This window comes from Pinus tabuliformis, chromosome 5_1 (genome assembly GCF_031772625.1).
Source record: "Pinus tabuliformis cultivar Carrire ecotype Pingquan chromosome 5_1, CPIR1, whole genome shotgun sequence".
In the NCBI taxonomy this organism is placed as follows: Eukaryota; Viridiplantae; Streptophyta; class Pinopsida; order Pinales; family Pinaceae; genus Pinus; species Pinus tabuliformis.
In genome coordinates this window covers 237,695,424-237,718,196 of record NC_142305.1, presented here as the reverse complement: position 1 = coordinate 237,718,196, position 22,773 = coordinate 237,695,424, and positions in this window count along the sequence as shown.

Here is a 22,773-nt window from a genome sequence, read left to right as displayed (position 1 = left end):
TTTCTAAGAACATGAAAGGGTATATAAATACTATCTAAACTAACAAACTATGAAATAAAAATGCTATGTGCTGGTATAACCAAATCACAAAAATTGTGACAATCTTCTCAAAATAAGCATGTTGTAGTCGGTCAGGATGGTTCACTGTATTGGCTGACTATTTTGTGACTTGAGCTGGCAAATGGCAAGCATCGGTTGCAGTTCTGGCAGATGACTCATGTGCGAATGTAACTGAGCAGTGTATGTGGCATCAGTAATTTCGGGAATCATATAACCGATTGCATCAGTGAGGCATTTCATCACTGTTCGCTGACTATGTGGTTTAACAAGGAAGAACCAAAAGGTTTCCCATGTTAAAGTTTGAATGCCTGTGATTAATCTTTCCCTCTACTCCAGCTCTTGTTTCCATGTTTGTTCTAATGCTTTCACCGATGGAAGTTTCCCTGGAGAACACTCTGAAATTAAATTTGATAAATAAAGAGTATCATTAATCAATTCAACCAGATTACTTGTTGCCGATTTGCATCTTGATGTCGCCCTTTCTGCTTTCATTAGTTGAGATTGCCATTCAAGGAATAGGATTTCTTTATGTGATTCCAGAATTTGGGGTAGATTTGCAACTTTTCCTTCTTTGGTTTCTTGCCAAGAGAGAAACTCTGTTAATCTTTCATCTACTTGCTCCAATTTCTGTCTCGCATCAACTGACTTATCAATCATAAATGACGAAATTTCACATAGGAGAAGAACGAGAGAGATATTATGACATAATAAGCTCAACTGATTAGACAATTCTTTGGTAATTTGGAGAGCTTCCGATCTGAATTCTCCCACTTGGGGATATTCTTTGAACCTTTCTATTTGTAGTGATAGTTGAGCGATCTGTTCTTATTTTGATTTGCTCAACTGTTCATTTAATAATCGCAGCTTGCTCAATGCTTGGGATAGCTCTTGTTGCTTCTAAATTGCATGTTGATAAATTATTTGTTTTTCTTTGAGCAATTGCTCATTCAATTGATCATTTGACTGTTTCTGGGCTGCTAACTGCTATTCCAACTGCTCTATCTTCTACTACTTCTCTTGTACCTGTGCTTCCAATAAAATGATTGCTTGGTCCTTTTCCTTGAGCAAGTTACTTACCTCTGATGCTTTGTCCATGGTAGTTGTTGTGTATGCTCCAGCATACTAAGAGAGTTTAGTGAGATCTTCAAAAGGGTTGACTTCCTCTCTCCATACCACGTTTGTTATCTCCATTTGTGAAGTTAAAAGAGGAGATTGATCAATTTTCCTCTTTTTCCTTTGTCTCTTGATTACAGCCCTATGCTTAGGGCTGTAGAAGACATCCAAGGGTGGTATTTCTTCTACATGTAACACAATTTCATCAGATGGATTCTCGAGGATTATTTCTACATCCTTTTGAGTTATGGGTGGGACGCTATTTCCCTCAGTCAAAACTGTATTGATTGTTGATTTCTGACCAGTTGTCACCTCAGGTGTGTTGAATCCTTGTAGACTTTCAGTATTACTGATGATAGAATCAAATTGTTGCCATTCTTTGAGTAGTTTGGGATCAACATAAATGTTTGAATCAATGAATTCACTGCTTTTTCCTTGTCCTTGCTCCTGTTCTGGCAAATTTTCTTTTTTGGGAATCTTCTCCACTATAGGAGTCTTGTCAGCTGCTTTCTGTTCAGTTTGACTTGATGGCTGAACTGTAGGGGTTGTAGCTAATAGGTCCAAAGGCAGAGTTTGCAACCTCTGGGCTCTGAGCCTATTGAATGTTTCTAACCCTTCTTCTTCATACTTTATTCTAGCCAATCCTTTAACTTAAAAAAATGTATTGGCTAAAGCAAATAAATCATCAAAGTCATCCGCTTCATGATCGAATTTGGCAAGTTTAGCTTGAGTGGTGACATTATGAGCAACCTTGTTTGGGTCATATTGCCTGTTAGGAATGGTGGCAAGATTCAACATCTAAATATTTTCTACCTCTTTTTCTGCATGCTTGTAGTCATGTAAGGTGAAAATGCCACATCGTAGGGGGAATATAGGCCACATTTGTTTCTTAGAATCCCTAAGGGTTCTTGATGTCCCTTCAACAGTTATCTGATATGCCAATTCCCGTGCTAACAATTTATCAGGCACATACAGAGGGAGAACATGGGGTTTAGTGAGACTGCCAAAAAGCCTCACATAGGTAAATTTCTCCTCTCCGAACCAGCTGCCAACTACTATCAGGTCAATTTCTGCTTCCTGGGATATCCTGGGGGCAGGATTATTGAAAATAAAATAATATACAAGTAAAAAAAAACCATTACAAATTCTGTACAGGTGATTTTTATAGTGTGCCTTCCATAACTACTAATGATAAATATGAATCAGGTTCAGATCTTGGGAAGTCCACTTCCATCCGAGTACCGAGTATTCAGAATTAAAACAAATAATATCCAGAATATATGCATTGTAGTAGAAAGGAGAAATGGTTCGGGAAGTTGTATATGCATTCCTTCTGTATGCTAATATCTCTGTGGCTAGTCTATCAGACAAAATATTTGCCCAATCCATAACATAACCATTAATTGTTGCTTCCATTAACGGGACCATCTCTATAGAAAATTTGGTAGAATCATGTTATCCCCACAATCTACACATCATAACTCTAGCATAGCACTAAGGAGAAGCTAATGAGTCGAAAGAGTATTTACCTGATGACTCGTGCTTGTGTTTCTCTGGGAAATGCCTCCATTGCTTGATCGGGTCCGACTCAAAGTTGTTTTCCTTTGCAAATGCTTCCAGAAATGCCTTGTTGTACCACTCCTTTGGCTCTGGTAGATGGTACATTTGCCTGATATATTTAGGTTTGAATGATCCGAATATCCTTCCATCTGCTATGGAAAATGTTCTATCTGAAGTTGGGATTTTCTCAACCACCCATCTAACCGCATCAGTGTATGGTAAAATTTTGGCCCGTGCTACTATCCTGTGAAGATAAGAACATGCCAATTCTGTGAGAGTTCCTTCTGACTTATTGGTTGAATCAGCCATGGTTTCCTCTGATAATTCTTCGGACTCCTCTGCTTCCATCAGATTATAAATGCTTTGCTAGCAAGTATTTCCCAGACCGAGGCATGTTGTATCTGATATTAGTCCTTTCTTGCTCGGTCATGTTTCTTTGGCTGCAGGAGTTGTTGTGGGCTTCTTTGATTTCTTCCCCATTTTCTCTGGATTTATGGGTTCAAAGAGACTCTGCACAGACAATTGCAAACCGTAACACAAAGATTTTTCGGCTGAAAGCCAATATGACAATGAATAAAGCTACAGTGATTGTCATATTATAAATCAAATGTAGTTAAGAATTAGCACGAATAAAATATTTTTGAAGGACTTATTCTTAACTGTCAAATTTAATAGCCGTTCCAACCTCCAATCGTGGTGAATTAATACCATAAATACCCATCTTGTCGATTATATACCGAATGATTATTTCAAACATGTTTCGGATTTCTTTGATTGGCGATTGGCAATAAATCGCAAATCGCAATCGGGAGTTTCAAAGGGAGAGGGTGAGTGACTTGCAATGACTATCTCTGATTGCCGAAAAGTAATATTATAATGGAAAAGAGTATTATGCATGCAAACTATTTTAACGTATGTTTCCCTCTTTGAGATGAATGCCCAATTGTTCGATTGCAATTGGGGTTTGGCTTGATCTTTCATTCCTTTGTTAACGAACATCTTCGAATGCCAATTCTAATTTCCTTTATTGGATCGGAGTATTTGATGGGGCCTTGTGTGAGTACCTTTGTGATATGATATCGCCGATTGCCAATTGCGATCGGATTGGAGGATTTGAGGATGGTTTGTTTTTGTGTATGTCCCTTTGTCATTGCGATATGCGATCTCCGATCGCTTTATCACAATGTAGGATTGTTTATAATATTTTAAAGGAACACTTTGTTTTTATCAAAAGGCTTTATAAAATGATTTATTTACATCGAGCCTTTTAATAAAGATTTTTCTTTTAATGAGAATGATTCTTCTCTCTATTTGCAAGACAAACAACCTCTTCAGAAGATTGCAGAGTTGTCTTCTTCCCAAAATCTTTCTCTCTCTCAACAAATTTCTTCACAAGGGAGTCAAAGGTAATCTCTTTGAGATTTCCATTTTGTTGCAATGACTTAAGATAATTTGATTAAGTGGGATAAAGAGCTATGACAAAAGTTATGAGAGGAATGTCTAGTTCAACATTACTAATTTTGATATCATGCATAATAGATCTTACTTTTGATGCTAAATAAAGAGGATCATCATTTTGTAATTCAAGACTGAACAATTTAATCATCATTTGGACAACTTCAAGCTCAGAGTGTGAGTCATAGAGTTCCTTTAAATTCTGTAAGGCTTAAAAAACATTGGAAAATGGTGGAATATGGCAACTCACCTCTTCATTTACAGATGTTGCAATCAAGGCATAGGCCTTGCTGTTCTTGTTTTCCCAAATGGTGAACTCCTTAATTGAATTGGGCTTTCCAGGTGCATTGTCGCCTACACCTTCATATACACCTTTCCACAACTCATTGAAAATGAGAGTGTGTTTGATCTTCCGAGAACACTCATGATACTTCTCCTTATCGGTGAGAACCACTGCCATGATAGATATCAATGAATGAATCTTAAAATCTATGAACTGTAAAAAAAGGGTACTTTTGCTGCCAATATGATGTAAAAAATTGTAATTCTGATGTATATAACAAAGGTATATATGAGGGAGGGGTTATGTGGTGGAGGGGATATTTGGGAAAGGTGTATATGGAGGGGGGAGAATATAGAGGAGGGATTATTTGGGGAAAGTATTAACTAGGGAGGTATTGACTGGTGCAACAGAAAACATTAATTATGGTGGGAAGTGTTATGGTATACAGTAGAGAAATGGGCCATCGTATTATGGTGTGCATTTGCAGTGGACTTTACAATGGTATACCAAGGAAGCCGAGTGGGATGGCTGTGTATGGAAGCGACAATGAAGTGGGTAGGGGAGTGCAATGACCAAAGGTATGGGAGCGAGAAGTCAAGGTTACAAGGGAGCACTGTTGATAGTGATGATACAATGCATAGGAGGAAGGGTGTTGACTGTACGTAGGAGGAAGGGTGCTAACTGTGCATAGGAGGAAGGGTGCCACAATGCATAGGATGTTCAACAAATCACAGTCATATTAAAAAAAAATGCAACATGGAGGCTTAACATACAACAACGCATACATCAAAATACTGGTGTGGCAGCGTAATGAGGAGGGGTGTGAGGCCAAGTATTACAGTGACTGCAGACTGTGGTATGTGTGGGTGCCGAGATTGCTATGGGATCATAGACGAGGGACCAAAATGTGCGTGGGAGAGGCGATGGTATATGAGGGAGCGATGATATAATTGATGGTTTGGTTCTTAGCCCTGGAACATAGTAATACCGGCTCACTGTAACATAATAACGTAAAATTTAGCAACACAGTCATGCCAACACTCCAGCATATCATTAACACAGTTACATTCATGCATTCACCTTGATGTATTAATGAGCTTGACAGAATACCAATGGATATACCAGACAGCGTCTCCAGCTTCAATGCGCCAATGTTCAATCCTTCATAGCTCCAATCCTTCCTCTATTCCATGCTCATCAACTCTCGACCTCAGCAACAAAGAATTTAGTGTACAACATTTCATATGCAAGACAATATTCAGAGCAGAGATTTGGGACGCAAATATTATACATGGCAGGACAAATTTTCTGTCAAAAGAGAGGGGTAAAGGACAAACTATAGAGAAAAAAATGGCAGAAGGGAGTTACAAGGGCAGACTGGAATGCCAAAAATGGAGCTGGCTCTGATACCATGTCAGTCCAGGAGGTAAATCCTCAAAATGAATTTCTTTTCTTCATTAAGGATGCTCATGGTTATATACAAGCAGGGAGAGACTCTTGGGCTTCACCTCCTAGTGTCTCTTCATTTTCTTATTCTCCATTATTTACTATTTATATTATTTACAAATGTTCACCCAATCCCACTGATTAAGTGTCAACAATATCAAGCTAACCATGGGGGAATATGTATTGAAGAGTTCAATGTTTTTCATTCCAATGGGTGGTGCTAATGTTGTACTAGGAGTCCAATGGTTACAATCTTTGGGTACGATAGCTTTTAATTTTCAAGAACTTTTCTTGAATTTTGTTTGGGAAGGAAGCGATGTAGAATTAAGGGGTATCATAGGGAAACCAGGAAAAATAATCCGCTCTAATGGCAAGAAAAATATTGTAAATAAAGAACAACAGGACGTAATTGCACAATTATGCTCACTAGAGATTCAAACATTGAAATCATCAATAGAGATTCAAACATTGAAATCATCTATTTCTTCTGATCTCCAAAAAGCCTTGGACAATCATTCCAAAGTACTTGAGACTCCCAAAGGCCTCCCACCTATTCATGACCATGACCATGCTATTCATTTGATTCCAGAAAGTGTTCCTCCAAACAATAGGCCTTACAGATATCCCTATGCCCAAAAGAGTGAAATTGAATGTATGGTTGAAGAAATACTAGAGGTCGGTATAACTCAACGTAGTCAAAGTTATTTCTCTACTCTAGTAGTATTGGTGCATAAGAAGGATGGATCATGGCGGATGTGTCTTGATTATAGGGAACGCAAGAAGCTCACTATTAAAGACAAATCTCCCATTTTTGTCATTGATTAATTGTTGGATAAATTACATGGAGAAATTTACTTCATCAGGTTGGACCTTCGTTCAGGATTTCATCATATTTGAATGAAGAATGAAGACATTGCAAAAAAAAAATTAGAACTCATGATGGTCATTATGAATTTTTGGTCATTCCTTTTGGCCTTACCAATGCACCTTCTACATTTCAGGGTTTGATGAATTCCATTTTCAAACCCACCCTTAGAAAATTTGTGTTAGTATTTTTTGATGATATATTAATTTACAACAAGTCTTAGAAGGATCATGTTCAACATGTTGAGAGGGTGCTCAAACTATTGGAGGAGAAATAATTATATGCAAAAACCTCCAAATGTTTCTTTGGAGTATAGGAAGTGGAATATGTGGGTCATATTATATCTCATGAGGGTGTTAAGGTAGACCCCTAAAAAATTAAAGCCAATAAGGAATGGAAAATTCCAACAACCATAAAGAATCTTCGAGGATTTCTCGGGTTGACATTGTATTATTGCAATTTTGATAAGAATTATGCGAGAATAACAACATTATTGAAAAATATGACCCGGATTATCCACAGTACTTTGTTCATCATGCCCATGTTTCGAACCCCAAAGGGGATCCATCATCAAGACATAAAATGAGTGATAGATTGAGAGAAGAATTTATCGATCAGAACAAATAAATAAATACCTACTGCTAAATTAAAGTAGAAGCCGACTAATTCATAAGACTAAAATATATAAACTATTCAATTATATTTGTTTTATTTCTTATTTTAATTTAACCTAATATGAATTACTAAATAATAAAACTAATTAATTCTAAATAAATAAAATAAATATCATAAGTTTATTATTTCATTGTTTAAATTAACCTAATATGGATTACCAAATATAATTAGTTTATTTTAATTTGAATTCTCATTATATTTTTGTAACCTAATTAAATATATTTAGTTTATTTTGATTTTAATCTTTATAAATAATAAATCTAATTAATTCTTATTTTTATTTTTACTGAAATAAATGAATAAATTACATATAATTCATTAAATACCTAATAAATAATTTGATTTAGATTTAAATTAGCATATATTTTTTAATTTATAGATTAATTTATTTAAAGTTTTTAATATTATTAATGTTAATGTTAAAACCTATGTCACTAAGGGTTAAATTTTTATTTTTTATTTATTAGTTACTTAATTTATTTATTTATTTATTTTTATAATTAATCGTCCATATTAACTTAAAATAATATTGATAATAATTATTTATTTATTATTAATAATAATCATTTATTTGTTTATTTGTAACACATAAATGGTTATTATGTCATTTAAATAATAATTAGTTTTTTGAAAATTATTTTTGAAAATTTTTATTTTTATTTTCTTTATTAATTAATTAATTAACTAATTAACTAAGAGATGCTAGTAATTAAGGAAGGGGGAAGGGAAATATGTGTGATACTACAACTCGAAAAATCTGGAAAGATTGATATGTCTAATAATGGGAAGCCAGTTTCCACTAATCTCATTCCCATTGTCCATGTTGAGGTTATGTGAAAGCTTCACAATTTCAATAGCCTCTCTGATTTTCCTCTTTTGATAATGATCTTCTCTTGCAATAATTATGGTGTTTTCCAAACACACATGATGTTTGGTTTTGGAGGAGTGTTCCACAAGGGCTGATGTATGAGATCTCCAATTCTTCATATTAGCTACGTGCTCTTTAAGTCTTGCTATCAAAGACCACCCTATCTCTCCAATATAACTTTTATGCCATGAACAATCAATCTTATACACACCCTTGCGCTGCTAATGATCAACATTATCCTTAACTGACTTCATTTTCTGCTAATTGTTCCACATGTTGTAAACTGAGTGAATATGTCCTTCTTCCTTAAAATCTTAGCGATTTTATCTATAACCTCTTAAATGAATGGAAGGTACACTTTCCCGCAATTTTATTTCCCGTAGTTTTCTCGGGGACCCTTGGAGAGAACCTTTTCTTGAGCTCTTTTTATAGCTTTCTTGATATTAAATTCCTTGTATCCTATATCTTTAAAAACAGAGGTTAAGTGCTTAATTTCTTCATTAAGGTGATTTGAGTCAGAAATTCTAACATTATTGAAGAAAGATGCATTTTATTATACTCAAGAAGCAACTAAGGCCTTTGAACATCTTAAAGAGGCAATGTGCCAAGCACCAGTCTTAGCTACACCAAACTTCACAAAAACCTTTATTGTGGAATGTGATGCCTCAAGAAATGGAATTGGTGTTCATTTAATGCAAGAAGGAAGACCCATTGATTTTGAAATTCGTCCAATCAAAGGAAAGTATTTACACAAACCAATTTATGAGAAGGAAATGTTGGCAATACTACATACACTAAAGAAATGGTGACCTTACCTAATGGGAAGGAACTTCAAGATAGAAACATATCATGATAGTCTTAAATACTTTTTGGAACAAATATTTTCTTCAGAAGAGCAGCAAAAATGGTCCATAAAGATGTTGGGTTATGACTTTGAAATCATCTACAAAAAAGGGAAACAAAATGTTTTTGTAGTCGCACTCTCAAGAAAGGATGAGGATGTGGAAGGATTGCTTTGTGCCATTTCTATTATCCAAACATATTGGATATTAATCTAAGAAAGGGATGAATGGAATAATGATGAAGAAGTGTGGACGCTCATTCAAAAGTTGCAGCAAGATCCCAGTATATCTGATACATTTAGTTGGAAAAATGATTCATTATGGTACACAGATTGTTTATATCTTTGTAAAAATTCCCAACTCAAACAAAATATTCTTTTGGAATTGCACACCCCTACCTTAGGAGGGAACTCAGGATTTTTAAAAACTTACCACAAGTTCAAGAAGGAATTTTTTTGGGAGGGACTTAAATTTGAGATTCAAAAGTTTGTGGCAGAATGTTTGGTTTTCCAACAAAATAAAGTTTATACAATTAAGACCCTGAGTCTGTTACAACCTTTAGCCATTCCAAGTGAACGTTAAGACGAGGCTTCAATGGATTTTATCACAGGTTTACCCAAGTATGAAGGAAAGAGTTTCATCATGGTGGTAGTTTATATACTTACTAAGTACACACATTTTTGTGCATTATCTCATCCATTTAAATCCAGTACAATTGCTACTACATTTATGGAAGCAATTCAAAAGCTACATGGAAACCCAAGGATTATTGTAAGCGACAAAGATCCCATTTTCAATGGAATTTTTTTGACAAAATTATTTTCTTGTCTAGGTACTCAATTATCTCATAGCTCATCTTATCATCCTCAATATGATGGGAAAACTGAGATAGTGAACAAATGTTTGGAAGGGTATCTTCGTTGCTTTGTATCTAATAAACAAACACAATAGGTTAAACGGTTACCTCCACCTGAATGGTGGTATAACACTTCCTTCCATACTGTAGAAAAAATGACCCCATTTATGGCACTTTATGGATATCATCCACCATCCATCACATCATCTTTAAGAGAAAATTATAAGGTTCAAGCAGTGGAAGATCACATTGAGCATCAACAACAAGTTCTCCAACTCTTAAAGGATAACCTCACTTTGGCACATAATGAAATGAAGAAACAACAAAATCACCATCGCATCGAAAGAAGTTTTGATGTAGCTGACTAGGTATTTTTACAATTACAACCATACAAGAAAATGTCCCTCAAGCAAGCTAAGAAGGATAATAAATTATCACCAAAGTACTATGGTCCTTACAAGGTGTTGCAAAATATTGGTACTATGGCATACAAATTGCAGCTTCCTACATCTTCCTGAGTGCACCGAATTTTCCATGTTTCATGCTTAAAGAAGGTTATAGGTCACAAGCTCCTAGTTCAAACAATATTGGCAGAACTTGACGTGGAAGGAAAAATCATATTGGAACATGAAGTAGTCATAGAAACAAGAACCCAACAACTACGAAATCAATCAATTTCAGAGTATCTCATCAAATGGAATAACTACTCGAGCATTGAGGACAACACTTTTTGAAGGAGAGGGGCATGTTAGGTCCCTATACTACTAGTGTAGCCCCTTATTGTTATTGTTGTGCCCATGTAGTCCCCATATTATTATTATTGTGCCCCATAGAAGCCCACTATTGTTATTGTCGCGCCCTTACATTATTATTGTTATGTAGGATCTAATTATATTGTGACCCCTTAGACACCTATATATAGAAAGGAGGTCTTGTTGTTTGAATCTTCCAAAAATTGTTCGTTTATGTAATGTAAAGGAGGTTTCCCCCTTGAAGAGGATAATTTTGAAGTCGTTGATCTATCTCTTTTTTGATATGGTTATATAACACCCTTCAGCTTCAAGAAGGAATAACACCTATTAGACTCAACATAGAATTCATAAGACTTATCACCTAAAATGAAGGATAGAAAGGTAGATGATGTGTGTTTGAATTCTCCACTATCTATCATTTCATATAATGAGACTCTAGCAGAAGATTGAACCATCTATATGATTTAAGTAGGTCTAATTTAGAAACAAATCGAAAAATAGGTGTGCTTATTCTTGTTTTTGTGTTCTTTTCATTTAACGTGCTTTTGAGACCTAGTGGTCTGTAGGACCTCTTTCTCTTATAATGGAAATCATGAAGTCTCATTTAATCAAAATTCAATCACAAGTTAAGAAGTTGATGGAAAACTAAGAAGTGAAAAGGAAAAAGATGATTATTGATGAACACTTTTTTATATATCTATTAGATTCATAATGATGGCATGTGAAATCATTCAATGTTAAGAATCAAATAGGATAATCCAAAGGGAAGAGTGATGACCCAATCATTTAAGAGTGGAAAGGGATTCCATACAATTTACCTTTATATACATTGAATAACCTTAGAAAGACTTAGATGTCATCTTAAATTATAGTCTCATGGATGTCGGAGGGAGATCTAGAAAAAAATCTTAGAAGATTTCATGTGAAAGGAGAGTATCTAAACTAGGAATCCAACAAAGAGGAAACTACCTAGCTTTAGTATGCACAACAAAATTTGGGACCATTTTGCCTATCATTGAATGTTCTTTAGGATGCAAATGTTTGGAAAATGTATATGCAATTCTTCAAGAGGGTGGTCTCAAAACATACCATTGTGGAGTTGTTGAGGCCATACTTGAAGAATTTCTAGTATTATAGGAGTTATAGAGGGGTTTCATTGTCTATGAACACCTTGCACTGTAAGATTGAGGACATTGTCTGGTACTCTCTTTAGCATTTAAAAGGGTTATCTTTTATCCCCCAAGTCAAAGTTTAAATGTCAGGATTGATCACCTGCAACATGATGGAAAGAGTCCAATTTTTATGGAGACTACTGATCCTATGTGCAACTTATAAAATGAAGAGGGTGAACAAAGAAGATAAGAGGCTAACAATGTTCAATGCATATATAAAAGGTCAAATTCTGGACTTCGTATTAGTTATACAAGGAAAATTTATGGATTTCTTTTTAGTTGATGCATTGCTTTGATGTTCTGTTTGGATATGTAAAATTAATTTGTTATGTAGCAGAAAATACCAAGGTAAAAGATTTTTAGGAGAGAAAAATTGAGAAACTGTATGACAATAAACTTAGATTGAGTGTGTTGTACAAAGTTTCCCTTTATAAAATTTTGGAAAGGATGGATTTCCATAGTAAATCATAGCCATAAAAGTGATTGCCTAGATAGTGATCTCATTGGTATACACCCCGTTGCATTAAAATTGGCATATTCAAAATACCACAAGGTCATCTCAAGCATTCCAAGGGATATCACTGATGCTATGTAGTTTTGAAGCTGTAATATATCATTCCCAAAACACACATATTGGAGAAACCAAATAAGTCGAATAATAAGGTATGCTAAAGACAAAATTCCATAGAATTTCAATAAAGGTGGTAACTTGCTTGGAAAATAGCCTGTTGGATTCTTCCACACAGTTCTGCCATTAATAATAGTGCATTTCACTTGTGGATCACATAATATAAAATAAATTTTGTACATGCCAAACTTTGTGATATAGATGGTGTCTGGTTGTGTATTTTCTTCCAAATTATTCCCATGGAATACAAGGAATGTAGCGAGGCTAGTTTGGCTCATCAGCATAGATGTACAACGGTCTCCCCTTCTTTACAACCTTCTAAGTTGGCAAGGCCTAGAGTACAACATAGTGCAGTGGCCCCACCATTTGGATTGCCACTAATCTTATCCCTATCCTTTATCCCAAAAATAACTGCTTCAATAATTCCAACGTTATGCTCCATTTTGTCAATCCTTAGAAGCATCGTCAGTCCTACATAAAGTGATTGAATTAAACCATCCAAATATAATTATCAAAATCATGAAACCACCCTTATACATTTCTATTGCAAGAAGCCTACATGTAGTTCCATTGCATAATATCCAAAGAAATTAATATGCACAAAAAATCTAATTTCTCACAGAAATTTGTTGAACCTTGTAACTTGAGGAATATTGGTAGAAAATGGACATTGAAATTGACCAAACAGCATGCCCATTCCCATAGTATTCTCATCATGTCAAATGGGTGTCCAACACATGCAATATGCCGGTTGAAAACCCCGAAACCTCAAAACAGGGCATTAATGAAGGCTTGTTTGTATGCAATGATTTTCTTCAGTAGTGGGAACAACCTACACACAACCCTTGCCATTAACAGTTTTCACTGGTGGTAGAGGCCTTGCACTCATATAGGTAGAAAGGGAAACTTCCACACACTTACGCATGTAGCTATTACAAGGTTCGATCTTGCAAGGAAGCAACCAACTTCGACGAGAACAAGGGTTAAGGCATTGCTTGGGGCATGCAACAATGTGCATTGGGGTGCCACGAGTCAATTTTTTCATTAGAAGGAGGATGATGAAAATAACTACTTCTGATTGGCTAGATCTGCCTAACTAAACCCCGCAGAGGAATGCTTATCGGTGTGTGTATAGATATATATACACACACAGACACTTAAACTTTAAGAAAAAATTAAAAATGTATACATATATATTAAACAAATAAATAAAAAACATAAAAAATAAAATAAAATTGCACTGCTAGTCAGCACCAAGGCCACGACATGACCAATAGAGTGACATGTTATTTACTTCACTGGCCATGTCGTGGCCATCCTGCCCCTAATTAGCGGTGTAATTTTTATTTTTATTTTTATTTTTAATATATATATTTTTATGTTTTTCATTTTTTCCTTTTTAATGTTTTTTAATTTATTTTTTAATATATATATATATATATATATATATATATATATATATATATATATATCGTTTTATTTTTTCTCTTTCTCATTTTTATTTTTTTTAAATTAAATTAGGTTTTTTCCTTTTAATTTATTTATTTGTTTTTTTTTTAATTAATTTTTTAATTACATTTTAATTTTTGTTTTATTTGTATTTTATCTTTTTTACTCGCCCCGATTAGAGCATTAGCCTGCCCTTTTAGGTGAAGTACGCCCATCTCCTCTAATAGTTCATTTCCTCATAAAATTCTAATGATCTACGAAAGGTTGCTCAAAGCCATAGCTCTAAGTTGGTTGACCGTCCACCCGGATTAACAACTAATCATCGATGTAATTACTTGCTAGGTTTCCACTCTATCTTGGTTTCATCTATTTATTTTTTAATATTGATTTTAATTTAATTATTTTGCTTTATTTATTTATTGATTAATTTTTCATTTTTTTCTTTTAATTTTTGTTTGTTTTAATTTTTACTTTCAATTTATTTTTATTTTAAATAATTTATTTTTGTTTTGTTATTTTGATTTTTTTTTTTAATTAAAATTGTTTTAATTTTTTTTAACATTTTTTTGGTTATTTTTACTGAAAGTTTTATGTAAATAATTATTTTTGGAAAAAACATCAAATATTATCATTTTTGGACACAAAATTCTAATGTATTTTTATAAAATTTGTTAATTTTTCAAAATTTTTATGTTCAATTTTTTCCATAAAAATCATTTATTTAAAATGTTATTTTCAGCAAAATAGTCTCAAAATATGTATTTTTTTAATGATATATATATATATATACAAAATGTGTATTTTTTTTGTCAACTATTCAAAATTATTTTTTAGCCACAACTATTTTATGTTTATTGAATTAATGATATATAAATATATATAAAATCCTCACTTCAAAATATTAATATTATTTTTTTTGAACTTTGAAAAAAAAAATGAAAATTTCATTACAGAAAAACATTGCAAAGAGAAACAAAAAACACAAACTTGAAAAACATTTAAAAAACATCTCAGGAAGAAAACAAAATAGAAGAAGAAGCCAACTTGAAAAATGGTTAAATAAATGACATTAAAAAAAATGTGCATGCTTAAGACATAAGGAAATTTAAAGTGTCAAAAATATGCCAAAAAAAAGAAGAAAAAATTGATGTGGCATCAACACTTTGCAAAAGTGGAATGAAAATCAACATCATTAAAAAAAAATTATTCATACTTAATATATCATAAAATTTAAGTGTCAAAAATAAGTCCAAAAGAATGGTTGATGTTGCATCAACACTTTTCAAAATTGGCATGAAAATCACTAACATTTAAAAAAAATGTACATACTTAATACATAATAAAATTTAAGTGTCAAAAATATGCTAAAAAAAGGGTGTATGTTGATTCAACACTTTTCAAAATCAGATGAGTTCTTGCAACCTCTAAAAAAGTGAGAACTCGATACAGTTCCTGTTTGGTTGGTAACTGTGTTTTCCATGCAATTTATCCAATGTTAGAGGGTCAAGATATGACATTTATTCAATAGCTGACACCTTGGCATTGATTTTTTTATTGAGTGACCTTAGCACCTTTTGAACTACAACTAACTCATCCACTATTTCATCTAGTTTTGTTATGGTATTAACTAGTTCATCTTCTCAAAGGAAGAATTTAGTTATTTCCTCATCCTCATGCATCTTTAGGGATTCAAACTGCATTTTGTAGCCTTGAAGTTTAGCCTTCTTTACTTTATTGTTTCCTTCATAGCAACTTCTCATCTTGTCCCATATTTCCTTGGCAGTGGTGCAATCCATAACTTTGACCAATTCAAATTCAGGCAATCCAGTAAGGAGTGCATTCATCTTCTTAGCATTATAAATGTATTCCAACTCATCTTCCTTGCTAATCATGAATGGAGGCTTTGTAAAGCCATTTTGCATTGTTTCCCAGACATTTACACCAGGAGACTATAAGTAAGTCTTCATCCTTACCTTCCAAAATGTACAGTTTGTTTTAGTAAAGATAGGGGCCTTTTTGGTGTGACTTACATCCTAGTTAGACATTATCCCTAATCTCTCTTCTAGTTATTAGAATGTTCCTGAAAGAACCCGATCCGATACCAATTGTTAGAAACCAAGAAAATACTAGGGGGAGAGGGGGGTTGAATCAGTATTTTAACAATTTACTTACTCAAAGTAAAAATACTCAGCAACATAGTAAAAATACTACCACACCAATCTCATAAAGTATAGACATTAATGTGTAAACACAACAGGGAAAACCATAATTTATTTTTTGTTCTGATGCAAATTAAAGTTACAACTTCAAATTACATCAATTTTATAGGCTACAACCTACAGATGGCTTCAACCTCATTTTTCTTTTACAAGCACCAACTTCCTAATTTTTACAGGCAACAACCTAAAGGAAGCACCAACTCCCTATTTATCAACACCAACTCCCTGTTGTGTGATCACCTACCTACACATCCTTTCAAATCCCTCTGTAATAGATTTTCAAACTTAGATCTTGAGGTTTCACTTTTACAAAATATTTCTGAAATAATTCTCTGCTTTGATCTTTTAGACACCCATTCTCTGTAATGTTGCTTACCTAAGACACTCTCTAGAATGTTGTTGCTACTTATAAAGATTTAGTTATGCTTTTATTCTTATCTAGTTTTCTAATTTTGTATTTAACAATCAATTCCACATTAGCTCTATTCTTTAAATTACCTATTATTTACTTTGTTGTAAAATAAATTAAACATTTTTTATTCTCTTCTCTGAGTATGCTTCCTTGATTAATCTTCAAGATTGATTCTTAGTTAACCTCTTTAACTCTATTGAATTGATTTTGAATGGTATGATAATTTTGATTCCCATTAGCCTTTTTAAGTTTGGATGTTGGAATGCCAAATTTCAGTTTACTTGCAAAATGCCAAATTATAAACACCAAATTTAGAATTGTAGAACACCAAATTTGTTAAATACCCATGCTAATTAATTATTCGTAGTCTTTTTGGATTTAATCCCTGGTTAAATCAATGATTGACATTCATTATGGATCCCCCTTGTATCCTCAACAATTAATGGGCAAGGGTGTCTACAATATTTTGTATTCACAGTTAAACATCCGACACCTACCTCAGAGCACACCATGAAAGGAATTCCACCCACATGGATCCAATGGTCCAGATTGATTTCGCCCTACCCTTCCCCCTCCCATATATGCACAATAGTTAATGGAGGGGGAGGTATGCAATTTGTCATTTTGTGGACACATAACTAGAGCCATCAAATAGAAACCTACCATGCCACCTCAACCTATCCATGTCAAAGACCACCTGTCAACCAAGTTAGTGTCCACCTATCTCTATGTCAATTACCATGTCATGATGTCCTCACAGTCGCAGGTAAAATTTCTTGCTAACATCATGCTTACATCAAGATATCATCATCATTCCACATGCCATGTGTCACTCAGATTCAACGAACTTGGCCACCCCAAAAGGTCCAAGTTCACTTCCCATATGTCACTTCCATAGTGTGCCACTACCACCTGTCTGCCACATGTTCTCATCTGGTGATGTTGTCTATCTATCGCATCATCAGCACCTGTTTTCCACATGTATCTAGTATAAAGATGGGTCCAATTTTGATTGTTTCATTTGTTTTTATTTTTTATTTGAAAAAGGACACGACACAAAATTTATGTTATCGGCCAGGATTTCACATTTTCTCTATTTAACACATCCTGTCAATAGTTCCACTATGCCACCACCCATCACGCCGATTCTTCACAAAACACTTGACTTAATCCTCCATGACACAACATGAAAACCTTGTTTTGTTGACAAAAATATTTTGTCTCACAAAATTTGTCAACCACACCACCTCCAACTCTCATTATCTTCCACAACTAAATATTTGCAGTGCAACATGAACTTGTACACCAAGTAACATAATTATTTCCATCTTGTGGCTTCTATCAACTTTTACATGCCTCTATAACCTCATTAATTCAAACCTTTTGCATGCAATGACATGTCACATTTCTAAGCTATCCTGACATAGGCTATACTACGTCATTGACATGCCACATGTCACCTTATAAGTGGTGCTATGTGTTACACGGCTAAGGGCCACTTGGGTACCCAAAAGTGGCAAATTTTTGTGTCCTGTCATGTGATGTCACCATCATGCTCACCTCTCCTACCAACTAGTTGTCGCATCATCCGAGTTCACCAATCATGTTTTGTCATTTGACACTTCTTCCACTTCATAAGAAGGCCCAACATTAAGTTGTTTTTCGACATTTTCCATTGTTAAATTTTCTAAGGATCAGATGCCCAGATTCAATTTTTAAGTGTTTAACCTTGAGGAATCTAGATCTGGGTGTGACCTGTGGCTTCAAAACATATTCGTATGGGAGGATTCCCCAGATATCCTTTGCATAGCGCATAACAACAATCAATGAAGCCATGAAGAGACTAAGTTGTGTTAGATCTGAATCCGGGTCATTTTTTATTTGGAAAAGTGTTAAGACTACTTGATGACCAAGATGTCCAAATGTCCCAAACTTGTCCAGTAGGTCAATGGTCTTGGATATCTCCAAATGCATGGATTTCTCCAAAAGTTTGAATATGTGTTAAATATGGATGCTTCAAATGCCCATATACTCCATGGGCCCACTTAGCCCTATTTTATCCCCATGGCATGAATCCAAACATTTATATACATTAGTTGTTACTATATGCTATTAGTTCCATGTGGAACCATGCACCTTATAACCCTACCAAAACATCAAGCTATGATAACTCCTAATCCTTAAGTAGTTATACCAAGTACCATATATTGTTGGAAAGGTCTCTGAAAGGACTACATAGTGAAACACTTTTCAAGTGTATTTGAACATTGTTTATAAACAAAATGCCTTCAAATGATACGCTCCATCTCAAACTCTCAACAAACTCACCCTAAACTTGCATTCACTTGTTTAGTTGACATCAATGACTATACTCGACATCAACGACAACACTTTTCTCAACACATATATGCATTTTTAGAGCCTTAACATTCTTGGGTATCTATTTTAATGAATAGGTTCTTTTCTTGTGGGGGGCGGTAAATGTACAACTTCTTGTTCCTAATCTATTTGTATACTAACTAATGATAGCTAACCTTGCTTATATAAATAATTATATCAATTATTATATTCAACTATAAAAATTAATTACATAAATTAACTGACAACAACTATATTCATATAACTACATAAATTAATTATAACATCTAACCAAACTCAATTAACATGCTACATTTCTACAATTTTTGATATGCATGATTAGTTTAGCTGGTATTAGTTAATTACAAAATTGAATATGTCCTAAATTTTTCTTACAAGAAAGTAATCAATAATATGAAATAAATATTTCTAGCTAATTGTGCATAATGGAAAGATAATGGAATTAATCAACACACTTGCTTAACAAAAAATAGTAAATAAATAAAAAGTTAGGAAAGATGGGATCACCACGACTATCAAATGGCCCTTGCTCTGCAATTCATTGTACCATCCATTGAAGTAAACTTATTCAATTGCAAATAATCAACTCCAAGATTAAATAAAATATTTTTATATTCAAATTATGAAAAATCATTCCAAACTCCTCCATGTTCTCTTTTATATCCTTTATATATATAAAAAACAAGCCTTCCTCTAAAAATGATTGCTTGAGTTTAGAATCTCGATTTGGCATGATTATATGATACTTGTTGTTTTTTTTCTTCATATTTTACCATTTATTTTCCACTCTTCGATATCCCTTACCCTATTTCGGCTGGAATATTATTCAAATATACTTTATTCCATTTGATTCACAAACTAGTGAATAATATAGTACATTTTGTAGAAATGGTATCTTTTGTGCCTAACCTATAGATAAAGTTGCTATAGATCAAATGTATGCTACAAAATAACCAAGGAATAATATGTTGTAGAAAAAAGATAGATTGGTATATATGTTAATTTTTCTTAGGGCTATAATGTTCTTTGCTTTGCTAATTGCATTTTATCATTTACATATTGAATTCACCCCACAACATTATAACATAATTATCAACATGTGAAATTATGCATAAAGAACAACATCAACTAAGCATCGGAATAATAAAAGGAACATCAGAAGAAAACATGCACACATAGAGACACTAGGATTGCTTAGAGACCGGGCAAAACCCTCACAAGGGGGGAAATCCTTTCAATTTATTCTTCTTATTAGATTGACATAAAATATTCAACAAAGAAAGAGTATAATGATCCAATTCTTCATTCACACGACTATCCAAAAAAAAAAAAAAATCAATATCAAGAGATGAGTCCAACAACAATACTGATCAAAGTCATGTTTCACGAGCCTATGGTCAACTGTCAAACATTGCGGTCAACTATCAAGAAAAAAAAAACTCTAGATCTTAGCCGCACAGAGCTAACCATCATGCATGTGGATGAAGCATTCCAACCGCAGGGAGAAGGTTTTCCTAAGTGTGGCTACAATCAAAATTATCTTGTTGCGACCCTACAACCCTAGACCAAAAACCCTGATTCACACTTGCAAGCTCGAACCCTACAATTTCAGACTTGTACAAAACAATTTCTTGTGCAAAGAAAAATAAATAAGGAAAAGAAGAATATGATCAATGATAATCTCCAAATAAGGGTCACTTGACTTGTATTTATAGGCTTTCAAGGGTGTCCTATTTCTCTTTTGGGTTGACCTGCCCTTTTGTGCACCTGTTGGTTTCCATATTAAAAATATATTTTTCATTAACTAAATTAAATTATTCCAAGGGTTAGGAGGGGTATTTATAGATGAGGAAGATTGTCAAAAGGAGGGAATTTATCCTTGAGCTTCCAAATTAACACTCCCTCTCAAGTAGGGAGAAATTGCTGACTGCAACATATGTCCCATCACAAATAACTTGTCATCATGAAATGTTGTCTTTGCTCATCTCTACTCATCTATGATCATATCTGCTCATCCATGCTCATACCTACTTATCTCTACTCATTTCTACTCATATTTTCTCATCTCTACTTATTTATGCTCATTTGTTGAACACTCCTGAATTTAAAAGAAGAAGAGTTTGACATCATAAGAGAGCTCAAGCTACCACCCTCTATCTAACAGGGAGCCATTGCTACTACCTAGAATCATCGCTAGCAGGGAGCCTAATGCTTCTATCTGGGAATCTCTGATAGTGGGGAGCCCAATGCTACAATCAGGAATCTCTACTAGCGGGGAGCCCAATGCTACAACCCACTAATATCTACCAGTGGGGAGCCCAATGCTACAACCGGGAAACTTGAACAAGGGTCTCAATGCTTCAACCCAAGGAACCATGCTAGTGGGGAGTCCAATGACACAAACCATGAAACTCTTCCAATGGGGAGCCTAATGCTACTCCCTAGGAAACATCGTCATCAAGGAATTCTAACTCAACCCATTATCCAAGGACAGTAGGCAAGATACAACTTACCATGAGGTAACTATCACAACTATCCTATTGTCTATTGATATTCTTATGAGAACCCTGAAGAGTCAAGTGGTACAACACCTACATCTCTAGCTTGAGCGGGATGCCACTTACCATAAATGGTAAGGGTTACACTTAACTCAATTAGCAAACTAATCTGATTAAGAAAATTAGTTTTGCTCTGCTAAATTTCCCTTTTAGAATATATTAAAGGTGCTGGAGGATTTATGAAATTATTTACAAGTTTAAAACATGGGTTTTTTAGTGTTTTTATGTATGTCTTTATGTGTAATTCATGAACTTAAAACATGAATTAAAAAACATTGAACAACAGCATCATAAAATAGTGCACTCAACAATGGATAAAAGAGTTCACCCTTCCTAGCCTACATTTCCTTGGTCCAACTTCTAATGGCTTGACCCAATCTCATTATGCTCAAAATTCTTCAGTAATAAATAGTACATAAGTGTGTTGACAAAAAGAGCGGCTAGTTTCCCCTTCATGGAAACATTCTTCTACAAAGAACTCTCACTCTAAACACATGAAAACCTACAGTTAGTCATGAAACCATCAACACGCTAAAGGGATCTCAAATCAAGACCCCATACTCCATTTAACCATGAGCATAACAAGTACAACAATTCACTTGAAGTACTAAAAGAGGAATTTCCTCAAAGACATGATGAGAAAAGCGAAATATGAGCTACACCATAGATGACTCAGCTGCTGCAAAAATATTATGAAGGCTGGAAAACCCCTAAAAGGTCCTATCTATTCTCAAAAGCCTTCAAAAACTAATTCAACCTCCTTGTTGATACTAGCACCCATAGACTTCAACCTGCAAAAAGTCTCTTCGAAAGTGCTCCAATGGCTCTGAAACCTATTCCATTAGCTTCAGAAGACATAAAAATGTCTAGGTAGCCTCTTTCTTCTCCTCCATTGGATGAAAACTAAAGAAGTTATGGCCTTTCCCAATCTTCTACAAATCACACCACAAATTCCCCAAGATCCGGCACCATCCTACAATTTTGCCCCAAAACGCCCTAACGGAGCGCCGTTTTGGCCAAATTCTGGCGCAAATTGTGGGCACCTTAATTTGGCCTCCATGGCCTTAAGTTCGAAAAAATATGAGCATGTGGGGGCCACATGCCTGGGGCTAAGTCCAAAGGGCCGCCCTTGCTAGCCATACCCCCGCTCCCCTCTGGTAATGGTTGGATGAGGTTGGCAT